The sequence below is a fragment of the Mesoplodon bidens genome (assembly GCF_964165515.1).
Source record: "Mesoplodon bidens genome assembly, contig: HAP1_SCAFFOLD_96, whole genome shotgun sequence".
NCBI lineage: Eukaryota > Metazoa > Chordata > Mammalia > Artiodactyla > Ziphiidae > Mesoplodon > Mesoplodon bidens.
In genome coordinates, this window is record NW_027671845.1 from 1,154,421 (window position 1) to 1,180,313 (window position 25,893).

General features: G+C 38.4%; 2 pseudogenes across 2 annotated transcripts in view; one reads left to right on the top strand and one right to left on the bottom strand.

Annotated features, from left to right (window-relative positions):
* Positions 1-25,893, top strand: part of LOC308610914 (centrosomal protein of 78 kDa-like) — a 558,473-nt pseudogene that overhangs the window by 422,618 nt on the left and 109,962 nt on the right. Inside the window, exons 5-9 of the transcript in view lie at positions 1,746-1,859; positions 3,855-3,918; positions 6,957-7,225; positions 8,412-8,461; positions 9,875-10,005. The product of the transcript in view is annotated as a centrosomal protein of 78 kDa-like (transcript). The remainder of the gene's footprint in view (positions 1-1,745; positions 1,860-3,854; positions 3,919-6,956; positions 7,226-8,411; positions 8,462-9,874; positions 10,006-25,893) is intronic.
* Positions 20,625-22,005, bottom strand: LOC308610899 (ferritin heavy chain-like; annotated as a pseudogene). The gene has a single exon. The product of its transcript is annotated as a ferritin heavy chain-like (transcript).

A 25,893-nucleotide genomic window follows, 5' to 3' on the forward strand; every position in this document is an offset into this window, starting at 1 on the left:
ATATATGTACACTTAGGGATTCCAAAAATAGAATTGTAGTATACTTGCTATTTCACATTCCTGCTTTTTTCACTTAATGATGTATTATGTAGTATTGCGTCGTATTGATGTCCCATAGTTTAATCAATTCTTTGCAGTTCTATTTAGACAGTTTGCTTTTCCCTGTCAGAAACAATGTGAATACGTTGTATATACATCTCTGTGTGCATCGGGATTACTTCTGTAGAATAAGGTACTACAAGTGGAATGACTAAGTGTGACCTATTTTTAAGACATTTGATACACATGGCCAAATTACCACCCAGAAAGGCTATGCCAATTTGTAGTCCACCCCAACAGTAGATGGGAAGCCTGCCTCTCACAAACACTGGCCTGTAGCACTTGTAAAAAAATGTAAAACTACAAAAATGAGTACCTGTCCATTTTCTATGCAAGTGGGATTACTCCAAATTTTATAACTTTTTTCAATTAATTTAGTATGAGCATTTTAGCAAATCAGTAAATTTGTATCTCCTACATCATTTTTTCTGATTGTTCAGTATTCCATTATATGAATATGCCACAGTGCACATAGCTTATCCATTCTTGTATATAAGCTTTGTCCAGTTTTTCAGTTACAAATAGTACTCTGATATATATCCTTACCTATATCTCTGACTATTTCTTCTGGTTAAATTCTTAGAAAGAGAGTTTTTGGATCCAAAGGGTATAGACATTATTTAAAGGCTTTTCTTACAGAATCTTGGCTTCATCTGATAGGAGAATAACCACATTTTGTTTTATTTTGTATTCATCTGATTGACTGGTGAGGTTTACTGGCTGTTTGTATTAATTTGGCTATTTGGTTAATTATACCCTGTGTCCATTCTTAGTGTAGTGAGAGTTTGTAAGGGTTGTATCATATCCTGTCAGATCCGTATGTCTGACTTGCTATTTCTGTGTGTCATGGGGGTGTTGAAAGACTCCAGTTATTTTAATGTGATGGTCCACACAACACTTAAACAAAAGACTCATGATAGTTTCCTTTCATGTAATATTTTTTAATCCCTGCGCTTTAGTGATGATCCCTTTGGTTTAAATGAGTAGGTTGTTCAGCCCCAGAACTACTAGAATTCATGATCAGTTTTTCTCGTTTTTGTCTGACCTTTTACTGCGAGGGTTCTTGACCATCATACTTTCATGATAGGTTTTTAGTATGTATTCTCTATTCACACATTGTTGAAAGTTTTTATTATTTGTATCCTCTTAGACTTGTCTTTTTTCCTCTAAAACTAACAGTTATTACATTTCTTCTATTTTGTTTTCCCCTTTGAACTAGTTTCAAGTGTGATTTGGAGCTGAAGATCATGATCAAAAGAATGCAGTGCATTTCTGAGCTTCACCAGGTTTTGCTTGTGAGGTTTACATGCCCCTGCCGCCCTTGCTAATTATGAACTGAGATTCATTTTGTGATGCTTTTTGCTCATAGGTTATATACAGTTATTCTTCAGTTCTGTAATTGTAAAATCTGTTGTCTGATCTATTGGTACTAAAGCCAGGGTTATCATTGCACATCCAAGAAGAGGTTTTTAAATTGGATTATGCATTATGTGTGTGCGTATAAGTCTCTGTTTTTTTCCATACCCAAAATTACAAACCTGCCATGACTTGTCTTGTGCAGGACTCTTCCACACGTGAGAAAATGAGAGTTGTCTATATGTTAAATCTGTAGAGTTAGCAAGTGACCTTTTGTCTTTCATCGAAAGCACTTGACCTGCAGCAGTGCGGCCTCACCAGTGAAGGAGCAAAGGCTCTACTAAAGGCCCTTGAAACCAACAGAACTCTGCTCATTCTGGATATAAGAAAAAATCTGCTGGTTGGTATGTGGTCACTTTTTTAAAATTGATAAACACATAGCAAAACAAAAAGAATTTGTTCAGGTATTGACAGTTTTTTAAAACTTAATGTGTTTAACTTTCCTCATCATATCCAGTTGGCCCTTGAACAACGTGGGTTTAGGGGTGTAGACCCCTACGCAGTTGAAGATCTGGGTATAAGTTTATAGTCAGTGGTTCCACATCTGTGGATTCAACCAACCTTGGATCATGTAGGACGATAGTACCTATTTATTGAAAACTATGCGTGTGTCAGTGGACCCGTGAGGTTCAAACCCATGTTGTTCAAGCTTCAACTGTACTTTTCTAGTGTTGCACTTCCCTTATGTTTTTAGCAGCTACTGTACTAATTAAAGTGAATTATACTTGTCAATTTTTCTTATCTCTACTCTGAATAGAGGTGAACCTAGATACTAAGGCTGCTTCCACCAAGACCATTCTTTCTTTCCTTTGCAACCTCTGAATTCTTGCCAGGAGTACTTTATTCATTTGTCAGCTTCACAAGTAATTTTGTAATCATCTTCTGTGTGCCAGATACGGGTTTAGGGACTAGGGATAAAGCAGTGAACCAGACAGACAAAAGTCTTGCCCTCATGGAGCTTACATTCTAGTGAAGGAGATCAGATAGAAATGAGTAAACAGATAAGTCATATAACTTTAGAGAGTAGGAAGTGCAAAAGTATCTTAATGTAAGGAGAGTGAGGGAGAGCAGGTAGGACTCCATTGGATAGGTTTGTTAGGGGACAGCTTCACTGGAGAAGTGGCATTTGAACGGAGACCTGAATGAAGAGAGGAGCAAGCCATGGAAGATGTGGAGTAAGCACATTCCAGGACAAGGAGGCAATGAGTATGTAGGCATGTAGGTGGGTGGAGTATTTAAGGAAAAGCAAGGAGGCCAATCTGGGCAGAGTACCGAGTGAAGAAGAGTGTGGTAGGACATGAGGTCAAGGAGCTAGCCAGGGGTCTGCTCTTGTAAAGTCTTGAAGGCCAGAGTAAAGATGTGGATTATTCTAAATGAGTAGAGGGGTTTGAACTGGAAAAAGGCATGATCCAAATCGTATCTGAATAAGGTGACCTGGTATAGAGAAGGGACTTGGGAGGATAAAGAAGAGGAACAGGGGTCTTCCCTGGTGGCGCAGTGGTTGAGAATCCGCCTGCCGATGCAGGGGACGCGGGTTCGTGCCCCGGTCCGGGAAGATCCCACATGCCACGGAGCGACTGGGCCCGTGAGCCTTGGCCGCTGAGCCTGCGCGTCCGGAGCCTGTGCTCCGCAACGGGAGAGGCCACAACAGTGAGAGGCCCGTGTACCGCAAAAAAAAAAGAAAAAAGAAAAAAGAAGAGGAACAGGGAGACCAGTTAGGAGACTATCACAGTGCTCCAAATAAGAGATGTTTATGGCCTAGGTTAGGTTGGAAGTTTGCAGCAAGTGAAAAGTGGTTGAATTCAGGTTGTGTTTTGAGGGTGTAGCTATCAAGACCTGCAGATAGATGTGAGGTATGAAGGAAATAGTAACACGGAGACAAGTCGTTGATGATTATGTGTGCAACTGGGTAGTATCCCTTAGAAGAAGGGGGCTGATGGGAGGAGCAGCTTTTGAGGGAATATCAGGACTTGGTTTGTTATCTTGGATGCCCTGGTTTGATATCTTAGATGCTCTTTAGGTATCTAAGCGTCTGGATGGTGCTCAGACTGTACTTTGTATCCAAAGGTATCCAAAGCCACTTTAGATGCAAAATGTTTCAAGTTGACCTTTGCTGCTGCCAAAATAGTAGCCACTGTGGGCAGTCTGCAAGATGGCATCTTAGGTTTCTGAGGAAGAAATTAGAATACTACAAAGGGGGAAATAAGTGTATAATTATATAATGTAGATTTCATATTTAAATGTATGGGAAAAGCAATAATTAGTTGCCTTTTGGTTTTAAATGGAAATAGCCACTCATTGGAAAATAATTACTCTAATTTCAATTCATTTTACTTTAGGTCATTCTGTGATGAAAACAGTTACCAAACAAGTTCTCCAGATGGAAGGAATGCCAAGTCAGAGGTATATAACATGTTTCAGTTCTCTCGGAAGAATTTCTCTTTAATGGCTTGGTTTTCTTTCTTTCTTTTTTTTTTTTTTTTTTTTTGCGGTACGCGGGCCTCTCACTATTGTGGCCTCTCCCGTTGCGGAGCACAGGCTCCGGACGCACAGGCCCAGCGGCCATGGCCCACGGGCCCAGCCGCTCCGCGGCATATGGGATCCTCCCAGACCGGGGCACGAACCCGCATCCCCTGTATCGGCAGGCGGACTCTCAACCACTGCGCCACCAGGGAGGCCCTTCTTTCTTTCTTAAAAGAAAATTATCAAGGTACTTTCTGCCATCTTAAAACTAAGATTTGAGTCAAATCAAATGGCTTTTCTGTTTTTGAAAATGTTGTGTGATGCTTTAATTTAGGTTCCCAGATATGCAGATTGAAAACCTTTTAACTTTTTATTTTCTGTAACATATTATCGTTAGTCACAAATAGTCTTTTTTTTTTGGTGATAAGAATGAATAGCAGGAGCAGCATTTGTGAAACCAAATCTAATGAAACTGACTCTTTTTTGTGAGTAAATTTGAATTTTGAAACAGCAAAACATAAGGTTTAATAAAAAGCATATTGTTTATGTTTATGATCTGCCAATTTCCCAGAAAGAGTTTTGTGGTGACTTTAGTTATATACCAGATACATTAAAATCACCAGTGGACAACACATCTTTTATTCAGGTGCCCTCTGAAAGTTTTAAAACTTTGTTGACTTCATATCACTGAACGGTCCACTTTAAAATGGTTAAAATTATAAATTTTCTGTTTTGTGTCGTTTACCACATATTTAAAAAAATGTGTTGTTTGAAGATTTTTGGGTTTTATTTTTATTTTTTTTAATTTTCTCTTCCTGCTGTCTATACACATAATTCCACATAGCTTCAATATAATTTGCCATTCTTTTCATACTAAATTTAAATTCTGTGATTCATAGTTATACTTTCTAACATTGCATTCACAAGGTTTCATTGAGTTGGTCAAGTTTTGAAATTGGTGAAAAATTGGAAATAACCTCAAACTATTGTAAACATCTTCATAAATACAGCTTTTTTTTTCTAATTAAAGTTGTATGTTTTTGATTCTCTATTCATCAACTTGCTTGGACAATAGTGTATTAAATAAGTTGTTAAGAGTGTTTATGAAGTCAAAAAAAGCTTATGATCGTCTGCCCATTGTTATTTCAAGAGAGTGATATTTTAATAATCAAATAGTACATTCAAAGAAGTTAAGATTTGTGATATCACACTAATATTATTATTAAAAATTTATATCATATGTAAAGCATTCTTAAAATAGCTACATTGACTTTTGCTATGATATTAGAAATGGATAGATATATAAATAAAACATGTATATGTAAAACATATTAGGAATTCTGTAAAATTAGTACAGAATAATAGGGCATCATGGAATGAGAACAGTTAAACATTTTTTTTTAGTTAGCATGATTAAACAAAGTGGAAATGTAACTGAAGTATACAAGCTCATTGAGCTCTTTTAAGAGTAATTTTATTTCCTGGGCTTTTTTTTGTATTTGCCTCAGTTATTTGGAGACATAGAGGTAAGCCAAATCAGTATCTGGGTATATACCTAGATCCAGGTGAGTATAGGGGTGAAATAATGGTGTGAATTGTGTCACATTTATATTGTACTTATGTATGCCTAATAAAAGATGGGAACTTTTATTAGAAATTTTTTAATCTCCTAACAAGAAAAGTGTAATTTAAAAAAATTTTAATACATATATATATATATATATTTGTGTGTGTGTGTGTGTGTGTGTGTGTGTGTGTGTGGTACGCGGGCCTCTCACTGTTGTGGCCTCTCCCGTTGCGGAGCACAGGCTCCGGACGCGCAGGCTCAGCGGCCATGGCTCACGGGCCCAGTTGCTCCACGGCATGTGGGATCTTCCCGGACCGGGGCACGAACCTGTGTCCCCTGCATAGGCAGGTGGACTCTCAACCACTGCGCCACCACGGAAGCCCTCCTATATATTTTTAAGAGGCATGTAAATCACACAGGATCGTGTGGTGATTATCAATAAGCTACACTCTATGAAATATTTGTCCTGTATTACCGCATACACTCCATTTTACCCTGCATCCTAATGCTGCTAAAATATAGTAGAAAGCAGCAGCATAGGACAGGGAGATCAGCTTGGTGCTTTGCGATGACCTAGAGGGGTGGGATAGGGAGGGTGGGAGGGAGGCTCAAGAGGGTGGGATATGGGGAAATGGGTATGCATATGGCTGATTCGCTTTGTTGTGTAACAGAAACTAACACAGAATTGTGAAGCAATTATACTCCAATCAAGATCTATTAAAATAAATAAATAAAATAACATAAAATACAGTAGCTTTGAAGGATAAATATAACCATTTTAACCTATGATGTTTGTTTTCAGTAAATTCAAATTAAATATTTAAATGTGAATTTTAATATATGGCTTGTTCTAAGTAAAATATTAACACGTAGGTCTAGTTTTTGCAACCAAATGTTTCCTATAAAGATACTTGCCTCTTTACTACTGAAATATAGGGTAAGTCTCCACATTTCACTCTTTCATCCAGTGGGTTTCATTTGTTTTTTTGTGTGTTTTCTATATGAAATCAAAGGAGCAGTGAAGGTTGACAGGCTTATAGGAGGGTAAAATTGACTCACCTACCCCCCAGCAACTTGCAGCCTTATAACTTGTATTGTTTTTACATAGAAAAATTCATCTTAAATTTAACTTTTGGTCTACTTCTGAAGATTCTGTTTGGCAGAAGTCATGGGTGTATCTGTGTTTCTGTGTTCTTGAGATTCAGAAATGCCAAAGGTGTTCTAAGATTCAGGAAACTTGAGTGTTTCTGCATGATACATAAAATGTATCATACTTTGGGATTTTTTTTAAACTTTATTTTTGCATTTCTGCACATCTCAATACTTTTGTTTTAGTTAAAATAACTTGTTACTGTAGAGAACTTATATTTTTTTAAAATGCTGGGTTTTGTAAAACCTTTGTACAAAACCGATCCTCTTTTTAATGGGCTTGGCATCATTGTCAAGTGCCTTTTTGATTCCTTTCGACGTGTGCACGTGTGACAGTTGCTCTGTAGACCTTTGGTGCATCTTGATTCCTTGTTTTCATGCTTTGTCAAACGTAGTCTTGGCCGCAAAGAAGCCTGTAAGTAATGGAAGGAAACACTCTGCTGGTCAAGAATGTTACCCTCCTGAAGCGCTACCACCTGGAGTGTCTGGTTTCCGGCCATTGTGTCCTGCAGAAAGTGCAAAAAGCAACAGGTAACCTGTTTGCATTCCCTGTCTTTTTCAGTCATTTAGAATTCTTTATTTTGGAACTTGTATTATGTGGGTGGTCTCTGGTGCTTTGTGTAGAGGAAAAAAGGTAACTCACACATGGCTTCTGCCTAATGAGCGCTCTAAGGAAGAAAAATTAAAAGTAATTGGGAGTTTCAAGTTGTTTCTCAAGTGTCACAACAGAGGTAACTCCGTGGGAGTCTTGAGGAGACTAAAATGATCACCAATTGTGCATGTGAGAAAAGTTTCATTAAAGGCAGGTGTAGTTGAGCGAAGCCCTACAGCACAGAAGTAGGAATTTGGATACGTACGAATGGGAAAAAAGACATTTTAGGCATGGGAAATAGTTTAATGCAGAATGGATGGAAAATATGCATTAGACCTCTTCTAAATCAACTGGCTTATTAACTCAGTAAATCAGATTTAGTGAGTCAAACTAGCATTACCTTATTTCTTATCCAGGGGATAGCTGTTCATAGTAATTTTTGTCACAGAACAGTAAAATGGTTGAATTATAGCTTTAGGCTTGCTAAGTGAAATAGATGGCTCTAGATGATCTTCAGGTGACTTACTTGGTAGTAATCAGGAAATTGGGGATTAACAATTGCTTAAGAAAACAAAGAGAATTGATTTTAAATAGTACTTGAAGTAGTTACTGTGTAAAATATCTGTTCAGTTGCTCATGTTAAATGGATGTTTCTAATCCCCACTGGACAACCGACTACTTTTTTGCAAATGGTAATGTGAATTGCTGTTGTATAAACTATAGTGTTGAATCCCCAGTGTTTGCACTTGAGTTTCACAGCTCTGTGGTTTCCTATCTTCTTGCTGAGACACTTAATCGCAGGTCCATCCTTGTCACACAGGGTGGTAAATTAGAGAACGATTAATATCACCATTTAAAGAAGAGAGACTGAAATCTCAACCATCCTGAACACAGGAGCTGAAGGGGCCTCTCAGCAGTTCAGAGAGTTATTACCAAGCCAGTAGGCTGAATTCTGTTCTGTTTTCTCCGTAGCAGAGCCCTCCAGGTCCTTGTTTTGAGCTTATTTATTTTTATACACAATTCTATATGGATACTGTTCATACTACTAAATAGTTGTATTAACTGGGTTTAACTGGTGATGTATTTACATGAAGATCTAACTTCGTTTTGTTGCTATCTTTTTAGGGGCTTTCCATTCATCAAAGCTCGTGATGTATGTAATCAGTTGGTGGTGTGTAGCTATCATATTTATGATATATAGGGCTTGAATTCGGAAAGGTGGATGGTCATTCTTCTTGCTTTTTAAACTGACAGAGCCTTACAAGAAGCATTTCCCTCTCTGAAATAAATCCATGTAAAACATGTTTGGTCGCTCTCCCAATGCAACTGTGTAGTTGTGTGGATTTGGCACACAACGGGCAGCCTTGTGGTGATGTCTGTAAACAAGGAATCTTGTTTTCCAGTCTGCAAATCAGCTGTTACCCAGTGAGACGAACTTGACTGCCATTTCTGACCCCTCACATGGAGCTGTCATACTCAAGAATGTTCACATGTTTTCAAGAAACGTTGTTTGCGGGCTATATGTACAAATTCCTGATCTGAAAGCCAATATAAAGCAACATCTCCCAAACCTCTGCTCTCTCACCAAGGCCGCACAAAATCTCTCGCATATGGCCTCATGGCAAGCTAATACTATCAGTATCAGATTCTCCTTCCCAGTGGTCTTGGGAGACTGCATAGTTGCTCTGTGAAAGGCACCACTGCTGAGGTTGAGAGAAGAGCATTTTGGGTGTCTGTCCTGGCCTTGCATTCCCAGAGAGAGGGGTGTGCACCTCGTTCTCCTGTTAGGGTTTTCCTATGCTGCAGGGTTTGCTGCTTGTTGTCAAAATGATGTCCTAGTGACTTGTCTTCTGCGTGGTTATATAATCCCAGCACAGTTCTTTATGATCTGTAGACTTTTATGGGGTTGTGGCCAGGTCAGTTTTTAAATGTTTGGAAATGTCCTATTGAACAACATTGCAGTGGCAGTGAAGCTTGCTGGGAGAATTGTTGCCCTAGTTTTGGCTTAAGGGTGGTGAGAAGATGAAATTTTTGATGGGTCAGTTTTAGTTGTGTATGTGTATGTGATTTATTTTTTTAAATTCTAATGTCTGTTATTCACAGCTTAGATATGTTGACTTCCTGATTATTCATCAGTCCCTTTACTGATGTATTTTCCTCTGAAAAACTACATTTTCTTCCAGACTGTTTTTGTCTGATGGTGAAGAATAAATTTTTCATTGGCAGTATAAAGTTGATCTGAGAAAAAATGTTTACCTTGGATCTTCACTTGGCTTCTGTGAAAGAAACTTAGTAAAATAATATGGGCAATTCCCATTACTAATCCTAACCACGTACAACAGAGGTCTGTACAGTAACATAGCAAAAATAAGTTACTGTACTTTTACTTAGTCATTGCCTGTTTTACACTAAAGAGCAGTGAGAGACATTTATAAATAATGATACCTCAGATCACTTTTGTTAAATGTCCTCTAATATTTGGATATTTGGTATCTGGCTTGTGTTGTCTTTTATACAATCTTGTCTTCTTTCTTTGCACTTTAGTGTAACAACTCTGTGGTTTCCTATCTTCTTCTTGTGACACTCAGGTCCATCAGAATTTCCTGTGACTGTGACAGTAGGGAGTCCTTCCTCCTCAGAAATCGAAGAGGTCGATGATTCCTCAGAACGTGTTCAGGAAGAGCCAGAGAAAATCCGTTTGAAACAAGAAGCATTGCAGGTACAAAGTTATCACTTTAAAGCTATAGAGAAGATTATTTTTCAAACGGAAGGCTGATTGCAACACAGCACAGCTTGTGTGAGGGTTCTGTTGTCTCCTCCCACCTGCATTGTATCCCCTTGAATGGTTCCTTAAGCTTAGACCAAGGTGAATGGTGGACATTTGAACTCTAAGAAACTAAAATCAAAACATGTCGTTAGTAATATATTTTCCTTTCCTTAGAACCTTAGTATATTAGATTTAGGGAGAACCTTAGTGATCATAAGATAAGGAAATTGAGTTCTGAATGAATACAGTCAGCTGATTCAGTGCTCTTGTTTTACAGATGAGAAAATGGACAGTTCTAGTTGAACTCTCTTTTTATAAGAGGAAAATATGGCCTCATTTTAAATAAAAGTAAAGTTGAAAAACGTTTCGATGTTGATATTCTCCTTTCCTAAAATCAAAAATATCAAGAAGCTACATTCTATTACCAAATAAACCTGACCTCTAATGTCATTCCATACTTTTGTTTGTATGGACAGAAAAGAAAAATTGATTTTCATAAGAAATTTTTGCACCTCAAAATTAATATATTTATTTTATTTCAACTTTAATGCAGAGCTGAACATTTCTAGTAAATAAAGGAACACCATTTGGGGGGGACCTTGTCTTTGTGCTACAAAGTCCATGTTTAATTTTTTAAAATTATTTAATATGATTTTCTCTTCATATGAAACATGACACTTGACAGGTTTCAGAACTAATTATCCCGTTATTGTAGGACTATGGGAATTACTCTTTGATTTTCAAAAGAGTTAGGTTTTTATTTTTTAATTAAAATTAATGATAATATAGAGAAATTTTAAGAAAAGAACTTAGAAAATTATGAAACGTTAGAGTATGAGAAATCTATAGTTCATGTAGAGTTACTCCCTTTCGTTTTATAAATGAGCACCTACAATTTGTAGAACGTAAGTGGTTTATTAGTAAATGGCAGAGTATGACAAGACCCTAGAGCATCTAACCCGCATTCCTTGTCTTTTAGTTGTGGTGTATTCATTTCCTTCACGAATAGCCCACGAGATTGTATTTGTAAAAGCAGTAATAGACACTGGGGAAGTCCAAGAAGTTTAAACACTGGGACCACGGAATAGCAGATTCAGAATGCACTGAGAACCCTTTTAGCTCTTCTCTGTTTTGACAAGACACTACAATGATGGTATCAAAGTGTTTAAGTATATATGCCCACAAAAATCAAGAGATTTCAACATAGTTTTGAAAGACAGAAGACAAGTGGAAGAGTGTGAAACTGAAGCAGTAGAACAGAGGAAAAGCATCACCTAGAATATGCACAGGGACCACGTGCAACTGAGGAGGATTCTGACCCCACCTGCAGAAGTAGCTCCGCGCTTTGATGCGCATGTAGGAGAGAGTGTGGAGTTAGTTAAAAGTGTGACTGAAATAGGGGAGCTCATTGAAGGGTTGTGTTTGGAGGAGTGGACTCCCAGCCCCGCCGTCACCCTCCTGAAATGAGATGATTTCATTTTGAAAACAGTGAAACTGGCGAGAACTGGGGCAGCTAGTGTGAGTTTTTACACCCTAGAAAATTGTGTTTGGGGGAGATCCTATTACTGTTACTGCCCGCTCCTTCCTGCATAAGAAGCCAATCAATCGTTGACTTCAGGGAGCTTCCTGCGCTCATTCTTAAATAGAAAATAAGTGTCATTTGCCTGTTAGTTGAGTAAAGCTTACAACATGAGAGAGGGGGAAAAAGAGTGAAAGCATATCCTAGTAGGACCAGGGACAATTTAGGGAACAGAATAATTTAAGAAAAAACCCTAATTAGTATCCTGAGAGAGGTTTAAAAAGAGCTAGCAACTATAAAAGAAGACTAGGGTATTAATGAAAAGGAGAATGGTCAGAAAGCAACAGAGGTCTCCTGGAAATGAAAATATGGGTGCTGAAATAAATTCAGTAGGAATTTAAAAAATTTCTCAATATATAAAAAAGCAAGACACAATGGAAAATGTGATAGAAATATGTTAGAGAGGCTGCATCTGGGAGATCCCACATGTTACTATTAGAAACTCCAGGCCCAGAAAAAAAATAGAGGGAAGCTGTCAAAGGGCAACAAAATTCCCCACAGCTGAAAGTAGACATCAGGCCTCAGATTGAAAATAGTTACGCAAGATGAGCAAGAATAGACTCATACCTAGGCACCCTTCATTGTGAAACTTTCAAATACTGAAAAAATAAATTAAAATAGAATAAAATACTGAGAGGATACATCCATTCCAGAGAGAAAAATACTGGTCACCTAAAAAAAAAGGTTACAATCTGACTTTATCATACTTGTCATGAGCACCATGGATCCTGGAAGGCATTAGAAAGATACCTCCAAAGTTTTTCAGGCACATAATTTTCACCCTAGGGGTTTGTATCCAGCCGAACTATCAGTCATACGTGGAGGCTGAAGAAGATATTTTGTACAGAAAGAAATTTGAAAAATTGACCTCCTGTGCTACACCTTAAGCTATTTATAGACATAATCCAGCAAAATGAGGCAATAAACCAAGAAGGAAGGTAATAGGGGATTCAGTGCAGATTGCAGCTAGTCTAGAGTGGAGAGGCTTCTATTGATTGTGTGATTGAGAGCTTAGAAACACCTTGAGGCATATTGTACTTACTAGGTGTTAGGCACTGTTGGAAGGGAGGAGGGAGAGGAAGAGGAGAAGGAACTTGAACTCCAGAGGAGAAAAGGCTATACGGACATAAACCTGAAGCACACTGAACTATGGTTGATTTTTAACCTAGTATTGGTGAGGAAGGGAAGAATCCACTCCAACTTGACACTATAGATGTCCCCCTTTTCAGTGACACACAGGGGTAATGACCACGTATCTAATTTGTTGTCCAAACCAGAACTTGTCCAAACTCCTTACACTTCAATAGTGTAAGGAGGCGCTCTAATGCTGTAACATCAGGACAACAGGTATAAACTGGAACAGCCAAAGGCGGCTTGGGGTATGTGGTCACCCTGCACAAGGGCAGTGACACTGGCACAGTATGGAACGAGGTGTAGTCTATACACAGAGACACAGTACATCTGCAGTGGGCAATATTAATTTCATTGTAATAATGGCAATACTGTCTTGGTTTGCAGCTTTTATTGTCAACGTGCATGTAATCACAAATAACTAAAGTAAACTATACTTAGTATGTATTAGTATTAACTTGGTATGTACTGAAATGTATTGTGTACTAGTATGTACTTAGTATATATTAGGCTCTAAGTGTTTTTGCATATATTAACTCATTTAATCCTCTGAATAGCCTTATGAGGTTGGTGCTAATATCATTCCCACTTTTGAGAACAGGAAGCTAAGTCAGGGAAGGAACTTGCCCAGGCTGTACCTAATTTAAGGTTGGATCGAGGCTTTGAGTTCAGGCTCTCCGCCTGTTCTCTTAAACCTTACTCTGTACTGACTCTCAAATAACAGAAGACTTAACTGCACATAGAATATAAATTTCAACTTTGACAACGTAAAAGCTAGGTTTGGAAGATAGACAGGAGGTAGAAAAAAGGGAAGATGGTATGAATGTCCTCATTTTACAAAGCGTGACGTTGAGAGAGTTTCTGGTTGATCAACAATGTAGGTTTTTAAGTATATGACTACAAGTCAGAGATCATGAGCAGTGGAATAACTCATGATGACATAACTTAGCAGTGTGGACATAGGAAAGAGTGTAAAGGAACTAAACCCTTACTTATTAGTAAGTTAGAAAGTGAACAGATAATGCCTCCAATTTAGTGAGAAAATAGTCATGGAAGAGTATTACTTGGAAATGGAGAAGAATTCAAAATAACAATAGTTGGACTTCCCTGGTGGCACAGTGGTTAAGAAACTGCCTGCCAAGGCAGGGGACATGGGTTCGAGCCCTGGTCCGGAAAGATCCCACATGCCACGGAGCAGCGAAGCCCGTGCTCCACAACTATGGACCTGGCGCTCTAGAGCCTGTGAACCACAACTACTGAGCGCACGTGCCACAAGTACTGAAGCCCGTGCGCCTAGATCCTGTGCTCCCTAACAAGAGAAGCAACCTCAATGAAGAGTAGCCCCCGCTCGCCGCAACTAGAGAAAGCCTGCATGCAACAACGAAGACTCAACACAGCCACAAATAAGTAAATAATAAAATAATAAAAATAATAATAAAAATAACAATAGTTGATGTAAACCTCATAAAAAAGGAAATCCATACAGCCAGTAAACACAGAAAAGTGTACGACTTCATTAAGTAATAAGTGAAAAGTGAGTCAAAACCAAGGAAACTACATGTCAATCAGATTGACAAATACATAAATAAAAAGTCTGGTAGTATCAGGTATTGTAGACCTGAAGTACTATGGGAATCTTCTACCCTGTTTATACTGGAGTATAAATCGACACAACTACTTTGGAAAGCATTTAGCCCTCTCCATCACCTGAAGGTATATAAATAGCCTGTGAGCCAGCAGCCCTCACCCCCGCCCTGTGTAAATGCACCAGAATAACGGGTACAGCAGGATTCCTGTCCATGATTTGCATTAGCACAAACTGAAAACAAACCAAATGTCCATTAAGAGTCAAAAATTAAAGATGATACAAATAGATGGAGAGATATACCATGTTCTTGGATTAGAAGAATCAACACTGTGAAAATGACTCTACTACCCAAAGCTATCTACAGATTCAGTGCAATCCCTATCCACCTACCACTGGCATTTTTCACAGAACTAGAACAAAAAATTTCACAATTTGTATGGAAACACAAAAGACCCCGAATAGCCGAATCAATCTTGAGAACGAAAAATGGAGCTGGAGGAATCAGGCTCCCTGACTTCAGACTATACTACAAAGCTACAGTAATCAAGACACTATTGTACTGGCACAAAAACAGAAAGATAGATCAATGGAACAGAATAGAAAGCCCAGAGATAAACCAACACACATACGGTCACCTTATCTTTGATAAAGGGGGCAGGAATGTATAGTGGAGAAAGGACAGTCTCTTCAATAAGTGGTGCTGGGAGAACTGGACAGGTACATGCATGTAAAAGTATGAGATTAGATCACTCCCTAACACCATACACAAAAATAAGCTCAAAATGGATTAAAGACCTAAATGTAAGGCCAGAAACTATCGAACTCTTAGAGGAAAACATAGGCAGAACACTCTATGACATAAATCACAGCAAGATCCTTTTAGACCCACCTCCTAGAGAAATGGAAATCAAAACGAAAATAAACAAATGGGACCTAATGAAACTTCAAAGCTTTTGCACAGCAAAGGAAACCATAAATAAGACCAAAAGACAACCCTCAGAATGGGAGAAAATATTTGCAAATGAAGCAACTGACAGAGGATTAATCTACAAAATTTACAAGCAGCTCATGGAGCTCAATACCAAAAAAACAAACAACCCAATCCAAAAATGAGCAGAAGACCTAAATAGACATTTCTCCACAGAAGATATACAGACTGCCAACAAACACATGAAAGAATGCTCCACAACTTTAATCATTAGAGAAATGCAAATCAAAACTACAATGAGATATCATCTGACACCAGTCAGAATGGCCATCATCAAAAAATCTAGAAACAATAAATGCTGGAGAGGGTGTGGAGAAAAGGGAACACTCTTGCACTGCTGGTGGGAATGTGAATTGGTACAGCCACTATGGAGAGCAGTATGGAGGTTCCTTAAAAAACTACAAATAGAACTACCATATGACCCAGCAATCCCACTATTGGGCATGTACCATAAACCATAATTCAAAATCCATAAATTCAAAAAGAGTCATGTACCAAAATGTTCATTGCAGCTCTATTTACAATAGCCAGGAGATGGAAACAACCTAAGTTTCCATCATCAGATGAATGGATAAAGAAGGTGTGACACATATATACAATGGAATATTACTCAGCCATAAAAAGAAACGAAATTGAATTATTTGTAGTGAGGCGGATGGACCTAGAGTCTGTCATGCAGAGTGAAGTAAGTCAGAAAGAGAAAGACAAATACCGTATGCTAACACATATATATGGAATCTAAGAAAAAAAATGTCATGAAGAACCTAGGGGTAAGACAGGAATAAAGACACAGACGACCTAGAGAATGGACTTGAGGATATGGGGAGGGGGAAGGGTAAGCTGTGACAAGGTGAGAGAGTGGCATGGACATGTATACATTACCAAACGTAAAATAGATAGCTAGTGGGAAGCAGCTGCGTAGCACAGGGAGATCAGCTTGGTGCTTTGGGACCACCTAGAGGGGTGGGATAGGGAGGGTGGGAGGGAGGGAGACACAAGAGGGAAGAGATATGGGAACATATGTATATGTATAACTGATTCACTTTGTTATAAAGCAGAAACTAACACCAAATTGTAAAGCAATTATACTCCAATAAAGATGTAAAAATAAAAAGTGTAGGCTGTTTTTATTATTGGATGCAAGCTAGTGATGCTGTAAAAGCTTTCAGCAAGTATGTGTTTCTTTCTTATATAAAGCACTGCCATTAAGGCTGCCCTAATATTTTTTAGATTACATTTACCTATAGATTACTTACAGGTTCAAATCTACAGTGGAAATAACTTTTTTTTTTTTTTACTAGTTTTGGAATGATGTTTTTAAACCAGTTCCTTAGAAGACTCCTATGTGACCCACACTGGTAAAATATACCTTCAGGTGCCTCCTCTGTCTGTAGGCAACAGCAGTGTAAAATATGTAAACAAATGAGTGTCCTTGTTTGCTAAAATTTAATCTGTTGATCATGTTGTATTATTGCTCTTCCCCAAATTCTCTCTCTCCATCAGGTAACATTCCTTATTATTAGGAAGAGGAAGTTCCTTAACATGTTATTTCGACAGCATAATTTACCCAGATGATGGTCATTATGATGATGCTTCATTTGTTTTTGATTTATTTTACTTTTTTTGATGATGCTTTAGATTCATTTAGAGTCCACCATTCAGAGAGGAATAGCTGGCCTACATTATTTCTCATACTTATTAAAAATTGCTGCATTCCCATTTGTGAGTTTGTTGAACGACTGGGTAGCATACCTCTTTATAAAGCTAAAATGGAGAGTAATAAATGAAAACACTCCCTAGCTATACTATTAATTTAATTGTTTATTAAAATAACCTCATATTGGACTTGTATTTTCCTCTTAGAAAATTGGCAAAGTGCTAATATATTTAGTTTAACTGGACCAAGTACATGTCTTATTTAGCTTTGATTCCCCAGCACAAACTCATTTATTAAGAATAAATGCTTGGGACTTCCCTGGTGGTGCTGTGGTTAAGAATCCACCTGCCAGTGCAGGGACACGGGTTTGAGCCCTGGTCTGGAAAGATCCCACATGCCGCAAAGCTGCTAAGCCTGGGCGCCACACTACTGAGCCTGCGCTCTAGAGCCCGTGAGTCACAATTACTGAAGTTCACACACCTTAGAGCCCGTGCACCGCAACTACTGAGCCCACATGCTGCAACTAATGAAGCCCATGCCCTCTAGGGCCCATGTGCTGCAACTACTGAAGCCCACATGCATAGAGCCCCTGCTCTGCAACGAGAAGCCACCACAATGAGAAGCCTGCACAGTGCAACGAAGAGTAGCCCCTGCTCGCCACCACTAGAGAAAGCCCATGCGCAACAATGAAGACCCAACGCAGCCAATAAATAAATAAAATAAAATAAAATAGAATAAACAGTCGAGAATATTGGACTTTATTTTAAAAAAAAGAGTAAATGCCTGTTGAATCGAATTAATCAGCCAAACAGTAGACAAATGAAAGTTGTGGTTAATAAGATGGGCCAGACTGAAATAGTATTCTTGTTGAGAAGCTTGCTTTAATCACCTTCTTATTTTCCAGCCTTATATAATCGTGTATTAATGTGATAGAATATTTCTCATATTGAGAAAATAATAGTTTTGTATTACGCTGAATCTGCCTGGGAATAAAATAGACACCTTATCAAATTCAGTGGAGGTGTCATGAGAATTGATACCTAAGGGTTGTTGTGGGAACACATTTAAATTTTAAAAATATACAAGATTTTTGATATTGCCTCATGCCCACTATATTGTTTGGGAATAATGCAGTTTCAATTTATAGAATTGCAGCATGTATTTTAGGGCTGTAGAGAAACTTGATAAGTCCTGCATTGAACCTAAAGAGGAATGCATTGCCATAAGGTGCTCATTCAAAAATCAAATAATGATGTGAATAATGTTGATCATCTCTACTGGAGGAAAAACATGCTACACATTAAACACATTACTTATTATATATTTATTTAACAATCTTGGACTTCATTAATACAATGTTTTGTAGTATGTATGCCTTATTTCTTTTCTTATAGTTAAATGTCTGAATTCTGAGAAATTTCAGCATGCTTTGGTGAGAGGAACAGTCATCTTATTTTCAAAAAGATGCAGGCACAGACTGTTTTTGACCAAAAGGTGTATTACTGACCAAAATTCAGCCATCTAGTCTGGAAAATAAATGAAGAATTCTGCTGCTGGTGAGATGAATACATAGGTAGAGGGAGGTGAAGAATATAAACTACTTAGCAGCCTTAAACTTTCTCTTGACTTTGATATAAGTGCTGGAGAAACATCAATGTTATCATTCCCAGAGACCATTCATTTAGAAATGTAAATTAGAACAGATGGAAAAATACAGTGTTGGGAGTTACCTATCAGGCAACAAAATGGATGTGTGTGATACCTACCCACTGTCATGGTGAGGGCCCTGCATTACACTTACTGTCTAAAGCTTACTGTGCTGAAACCTTCACAGCAAAGGTTCCCGTTCCTCATAATGACCTCTAAGTGAAAGTGAATGAGGTTTAGCTACCAGGTATGTGCTTCTGGAACAACACACGAAGGGCCCTATTTTTTTTTTTTTACTTTATTTTTATATTATTTTATTTTTTGGCTGCGTTGGGACTTTGTTGCTGCATGCGGGCTTTCTCCAGTTGCGGCAAGTGGGGGCTATTCTTCATTGTGGTGCATGGGCTTTTCATTTTGCTGGCTTCTCTTGTTGCGGAGCATGGGCTCTAGGTGCACAGGCTTCAGTAGTTGTGGCTTGTGGGCTCTAGAGCACAGGCTCAGTAGTGTGGCACATGGGCTTAGTTGCTCTGCGGCATGTGGGATCTTCCCAGACCAAGGATCAAACCCATGTCCCCTGCGTTGGCAGATGGATTCTTAACCGCTGCGCCACCAGAGAAGCCCACAGTGGGACCTTTTAACGTTGTTTCCAAAGCTATTTTCTTTGGAATACTGTTCTGTGAGATTTGGTAGAAAAAGAATCCCATGATCAGAATGTTTGGGAAACACTGAATATTTTATCCCCACGTTATACATTCAAAATGTATATTTTTTACATCAGAGATAAAATTCCTAGAATAAACAAAAACTGAAAAAACAAAACAAAAAATCCTGCTAATTCGATTAATACAAGTTTTCCACTGAACACTTGTGAATGTTTTTGAGGCACTGGCTGATACTGAACACAGTCTTGGGAAGGTTGATCTAAGGAATTAAAATTCTGTAAATTATGAGGAAAACACTTTTAGGTGAGAAGAGATGCATATGGTAGCAGGCTTCAGTATTCTGTATTTCCATTCGGGAAATTGTTCTTATTTGATCCCTTCCACCCTTGATCCTTTTTCCTTTCAGTGGACTCTGTAGTAGGGATAAAGGGAAAAATGTCATTTACTACCTTAGAAGAGCTATTTACTCTAGTGTAAATACAGTGGAGGCTGGTAAAAGTGTGTTGATAATAGGACATATTAGCTTAGGTTCTCTTGGTAGCAAATAACAAAAACTAAATCAAAGTTGGATATGTGAAACCCAAGGGCAGAAATACAGCCAGGCTCAGGAAAGGTCTAGGAAGCAGCTATATCATTTCCAGTAATGTGATCGCCGAACTGCTTTTCAACAAAGGGCGTCTTCCTAATGAACTTCAAAATGAGCTCTGCTGCTTGTTGGAGTTAAAAAAAAAAAAAATATATATATATATATATATATATATGTTTATACATATATATATGTATACACACACACACACACAAGCATGCATATATACATATGATACAAAGAAAGAAAACATATATAAGTGGATGTTTTGTTATTACAACATGCATGCCAGGCATTGGTGACCATGGGAGGTCACCTCCGTGTTTCTGAGCAAGACAGCCTAACACTCATTTTTCCATTATCACTGTTGCCCAGAGTGAACTTGTCAAAGAGATACTCCACCATTCAGACTTCCAAACCCCTCCACCCCCCATCTTGCTACTCATACTTAACCATTAGTATTTGCATAATTAATGCACATAAACATGTCAGGTGAAACTGAAGACACCCTTTATTTTAATTCCTGCCCAATCCCATTCCCTTCACTTGTTCCCCAGAGGCAACTGCAATCATGATTTTCAGGCTATGGTTCTATACTTTCACTATGCACATGCACCCACATTCACCAGGTACCCCTACCTCACCCCACGCCACCCCAGTCTACCCCCATATACCTACATTATTTATAAGGGGAAGACTGATTTTGTGTTTTCCAGGGCCCCATGGAACACCTTCTCCCTCCCACTATGGAGATCCTGAGCTGCATCTGGTTGGGGTATGGCTGTGTTCAGAAACTCCTGGATACCTGTTTTAAAACTTAAAAAATGAGAGATTTGCCCACATGAATCAACCAGAGACCTTTATTTATTTATGAACCAATAACTTTATTGGAAGAAATGGAAAAACTGGAAGAAAAAAACTTAAGTGATAAAGTCCAGGAAAAGAGAGTCCTGCCCTTGTTGCCAAAAAAAAAAACAGAACCAAAACTTAAGTGAACTTCTTCTGCAAGGGCACTCTTGCCGTCTGCATGGCAGGCATGGTGACCAGGGCTCTGGTCACCCCGTGGCTCTGGGGAAGTCCAGTCCAGGCTCAGTTCTTCTTGTCGCTGTCGCCCAGGGTGAGCTTGTCAAAGAGTTACCCTGCCAGCTCGACGTCTGGGGCCCCCATCATGCTCAGGGTGGTGACATGACCCTCCAGCTGTCTGATGAGCGCCACCTACTGGCTGAGGTAGTGAGTTGCCAGGAAGTGGAGCAGGTGGGGGTCGCACTTGTCGGTGGCCAGCTGGTGCAGTGGAGCAGGCTCCGGGTCGACCACTTGCTTCTCCAGGAACAAGGCGCACTTCATGGCCTTGAGGCCGCTGTTGCACTCGTCACTGACTGGCTTCCTGATGTCTTGGAAGTTGAGGCGGCCCCCCGCGCTGGTTCTGCAGGCGCTTCAGGCCCTGGGCCCACAGTGGCGCAGGAAGAACCGGCTGAAGTGCTTCAAGGCCACGTCGTCGCGGTGGAGGTAAAAGGCCGCGGCCAGGCCCACGAAAGAGGCGTGGAGCTCCAGGGTGAAATGACTGTTGACGGCGGCCTCGCAGTCGGCGTGGTAGCTCTGGCGCACCTGCGAGGGCGGCGCGGGCAGCATGGTGGGTGTGAAGGCCAAGGTGAAGGCGAAGCCGCGGGGCCTGCGGTACCTGTCTCGGAGTCCCTTTCACGTGATTTAGCAATTTCCTTCGTCTTGGGTAAGTGCAGACTTCTCTTTTGTTTGTCAGAAAACAAAAGGCTTAGGTGTATTCTTAGAGAAAGAGCTTAACTGTGTGGATGTATTTATCCCCTCCAGCCTCATTTGTCCTTTCACTGCCACTCAGCAAGCATTTTTTGTAACGCCTCAATTATGTTGTATGGAATGAGCCACAGTGGTAGGAAATACCATTGATCTCAAATTATCTTTCATTCATTCATTCAGTAAATATTTATTGATTACTTAATATGGCCCAGGCACTGGTATGGGATTTGGGCATATATTAGTAACAGAGAGACAAAGTCTGTTCCCATGAGGTTTGTATTCTAGTGGAGAAGCAGACCAAAACAAAACAAAACAAAAAACTACTGTTTTTCTCCCTTTCTTGTCTCCAGTAAATACGTATAAGATATTACACATGTATATGATATTAAAAAGTCAATATTTTCTTAGAAGTTAAGGATGTTATAGTGGAAGACATAAGACCAATCTAGGTATTTATAATTAATTAATTCAACAGCCATTTCTAGACAGTATTCCAAATATGTGTAATAATATTTTGTGTTTGACTCTGGAGATACACAGAAGAATCAGACATGGTCTCTGTTCTCAAGGTACAAGAAAGAGTGATGGACTGTTTTAAGTGCTCTCAATGGTTTTAAAGTTTTTGGATAAAATAGCTGTTTTCACTTACAGTTTTATTACCATGACTTTGACTAATGTACTTTTTTGGGGGGTCCCTTTATTTCTCTTTGAAAGCTCATGCTGTGCTATAATCATTGTTTATGAAGGAAGCAAAGGATCAAATATCAACTGTCACTTTGTACACTTATCTAAGCAATTTTAGAGGCATTTAATTGTTGAGTCTGTAAAGAAATAGAATAATAACAATGTCTATTTGATAAGTTGATGTTAATGATAGGATCATACATTAGAGATGGAAAAGAACTACATGATCAGTTTCTCAGTGAAATAAAATTGTATTCTATGTTTGCTTAACACCAGTGTTTAGTCTTAATATAATTGCAATCTTTCAAAAATTTCCTTGGAATAGTCCATTGTAGGCTTCACTGGAAGAATCTATTTAAATAGAAGAAATCTTGATTTTGTAGGACATTTTCTCCTTATGTCCCAAGATCATTTAATAATTAATTTATCTGGACAACTTTACTCTTCAAATATTAAAATAATACTATTGAATGGTTCTATGTATACTAAGGGGTGATAATGGTGTTTCTCAGATTTTTTATCCCTCATCATTACTCCCTAGGTTAGAAGATAATGTTAAAATACATGTTATAACTAAGAGAAACCTAAGGTTTAAAATCTAACTTTTTTAAGGGAAATCAATAAACTAGCATGAACTGGAACCTCAAATTTCCATGAAGGAAATATACATATATCTAAACAAAAACATTGCATCCAGTTTTTCTTTAATGAGGAATGTAAAGCTAAATACAAACACAGAATGAAAAAACTTCAGAGCAGATGATGTTTTTAGAAAAATTTTAAATTTTATTTTTTAAATGTATTTATTTTATTTTTAAATTTTTGGCTGCATTGGGTCTTTGTTGGATGTGGGCTTTCTCTAGTTGCAACGAGTGGGGGCTACTCTTTGTTGCAGTGCATGGGCGTCTCATTGCGATGGCCTCTCTTGTTACGGAGCATGGGCTCTAGGTGCTTGGGCTTCAGTAGTTGTGACATGCCGGCTCAGTAGTTGTGGCACATGGGCTTAGCTGCTCCGTGTCATGTGGGATCTTCCCGGACCAGGGCTCAAACGGATGTTCCCTGCATTGGCAGGTGGTTTCTTAAGCACTGTGCCACCAGGGAAGCCCCCGAAATTAAAAAAATTTGATAATCAAATTTTATAGTTTATAACTTGGTCTGTGCTAAGATAATGTCTTTTAAAATATCACTATAGGACTATAAGATGAAGGTTTCTTTGAAATGTTTGTGGTTAGTGTTGGTATTATGTTAGGATTCTCCAGAAAAACAGAACCAATAGAAGATATATTTGTATATTATATAAAATAAGGAATTAGCTCACGTGATTATGGAGGCTGACAAGTCTCAAAATCTGCAGTTGCCGTACTTGAGACCAGGAGAGTCCATGGTGTAGGTCCAGTCCAAAGGCCAGGAGGCTCAAGACCCAGGAAATTCAAGTTGAAGGCAGGAAAAAACAATGTCCCTGCTCCAAGGCAGTCAGGCAAGAGGAGTTCCTGCTTACTCAGAGGAAGGTCAGCATTTTTATTTTATTCAGGCCTTCAAATGATTGTATGAGGCTCATCGACTTTAAGGAAAGCAATCTGCTTTACTTAGTCTACTATTTCAAATGTTAACCTCATGGAAAAACACCCTTTCAGGCACAAACGATAACATTTGACTAAATATCTGGGTACCCCCTTTGAAGTTGACATATAAAAATTAGCTATCACAGTATTACTCATGATAAATGCAGAGTCAACAAATAAAAATTCTCATGCTATAATCTGCAAAAACTGTTTTGACTTTCAGTTCCCTTCATTAATTTACAAATGTTACAGAACTAATAGTTACACAACTGATATTAGACAATAAGTTCTGACTCCGTGTCAATGATTAGCTCTCATTCATTCATTCAGCATATTTCTATTGAGCACCTATTATATGACAGGTATTTTATAGGTACTAACATAAAAACTTGTTCTATAAGCTCCTCATATTTGTATTTCTTTTGTAGCTAAGTGCTAGTAAATGTTACATATAATTCCTTCTTTGAAAATTAATAGATGAAGTAGGATCAATGGTATAATCTTAAGGAAGTAGACCATAAGTAGCAGCAGTTGGTGGCTTATCTCACTCTCTGTGTTTTGTGTGTGTGTGTGTGTGTGTATACATATGTATAAATCAATCATTTAATGAGAGGTAGTGAAAAGTGATACATCAATATTCTGTATCTCTGGGCTGTTCACTCTGCATTACCTCATTATTACAGATACTGGATTAGATTTGATTATTATTACCCATATTTTACAGATAAAGAAATTGTGAATTAAAGTATGTAACATGATCAAACACAGAGCTTATAAATAGCAGAGAGTGACACTCTGAATTGGATTCCTCTCTAGGTAGTTTGGGAAGTTTGGCTGGGCCATGAGCTCCATTAGAACAAAGACTGTTCAACTTGTGATGCTAAATTTCACATAGTAGGGGCTCAAAAATATAAATTAAAATATTGAGTGGCCTATTAAAAGTTTTAGTCTCATTATTTCTCCAAATTAAAAAAATGAGTGGGAGTAGATGTTGAATATATATTTAAACTCTATTTCCTTTAGAAGGAAAAAAAATCAAAGACACCCAATGGTGATAAATTACTATTATAATTTTAGTTTAATATGCATAAACATAAAACCAGGCATAGAAATTGGTATGCTTTTATAACTGTAAACCAGACAATTTGTAAATATATGCAAATACAACTATAAAACTATTAAAATTAAGAAGTTCCAATTATGCACCCGATTATGCTTTTTGTCTTAAACACAGTCCCTTGTCACTGAGAACACACTAGTTGACGAGATGCAGGTTCCCTTTCGAGTGCGCCGTGTCTGTGTCCCGACATCCGTGAAAGATCTCAGTGCTCTACCGCCCTTCTGTACTGAAGACATGACATACTTTAGCTCATATGATGATTCATAATGTACTTTTGCTTTCAGGTAGTGGAAGTCATCATTCAAATAGTGTCTGTCCATGTTCTTTTTTATTAGTTTGTGAAAAGTAATTCTGATGCAGTTTGTTGATTTCATGAAATACCATTAAAAGCCTCAGTAACTTCAATAACTGAAGAGGCTGTTCAAACTGGGAATTGAGGGGGAAGAGAACTACGGACAGAATTTTAAGGGATAACACTCTTCCCTTTGAGTTTCATTCTATTAAACTATTTTTCACCTCCCAGTCATCACTTTAAAAGGAAATTTTAGTGTTTGCAGCTGGTAAAATGTGACTATAAGGGTGGACATGCGACAGTTGTCCTTTTTACACTAGAACATGCCAGCCTAGCAGCAGTCACACTCAGTGTGATTCAAAACACACACGCAGGCATGGACAGTGAGTTTGTGCTGCTGCATTGAGCTATAGACAGATCCAGATAATTTTGAAAATGCTTCCAGGAATTTTTCATTTGGATGTAAACACAAGAACAGATCCATGGAATTCACAAATACAGGTAGAGAACACTGAGTTAGAATGGCATGGACACACCATATGTCTAGTCAATAACTATCTAGGACCTAATATAT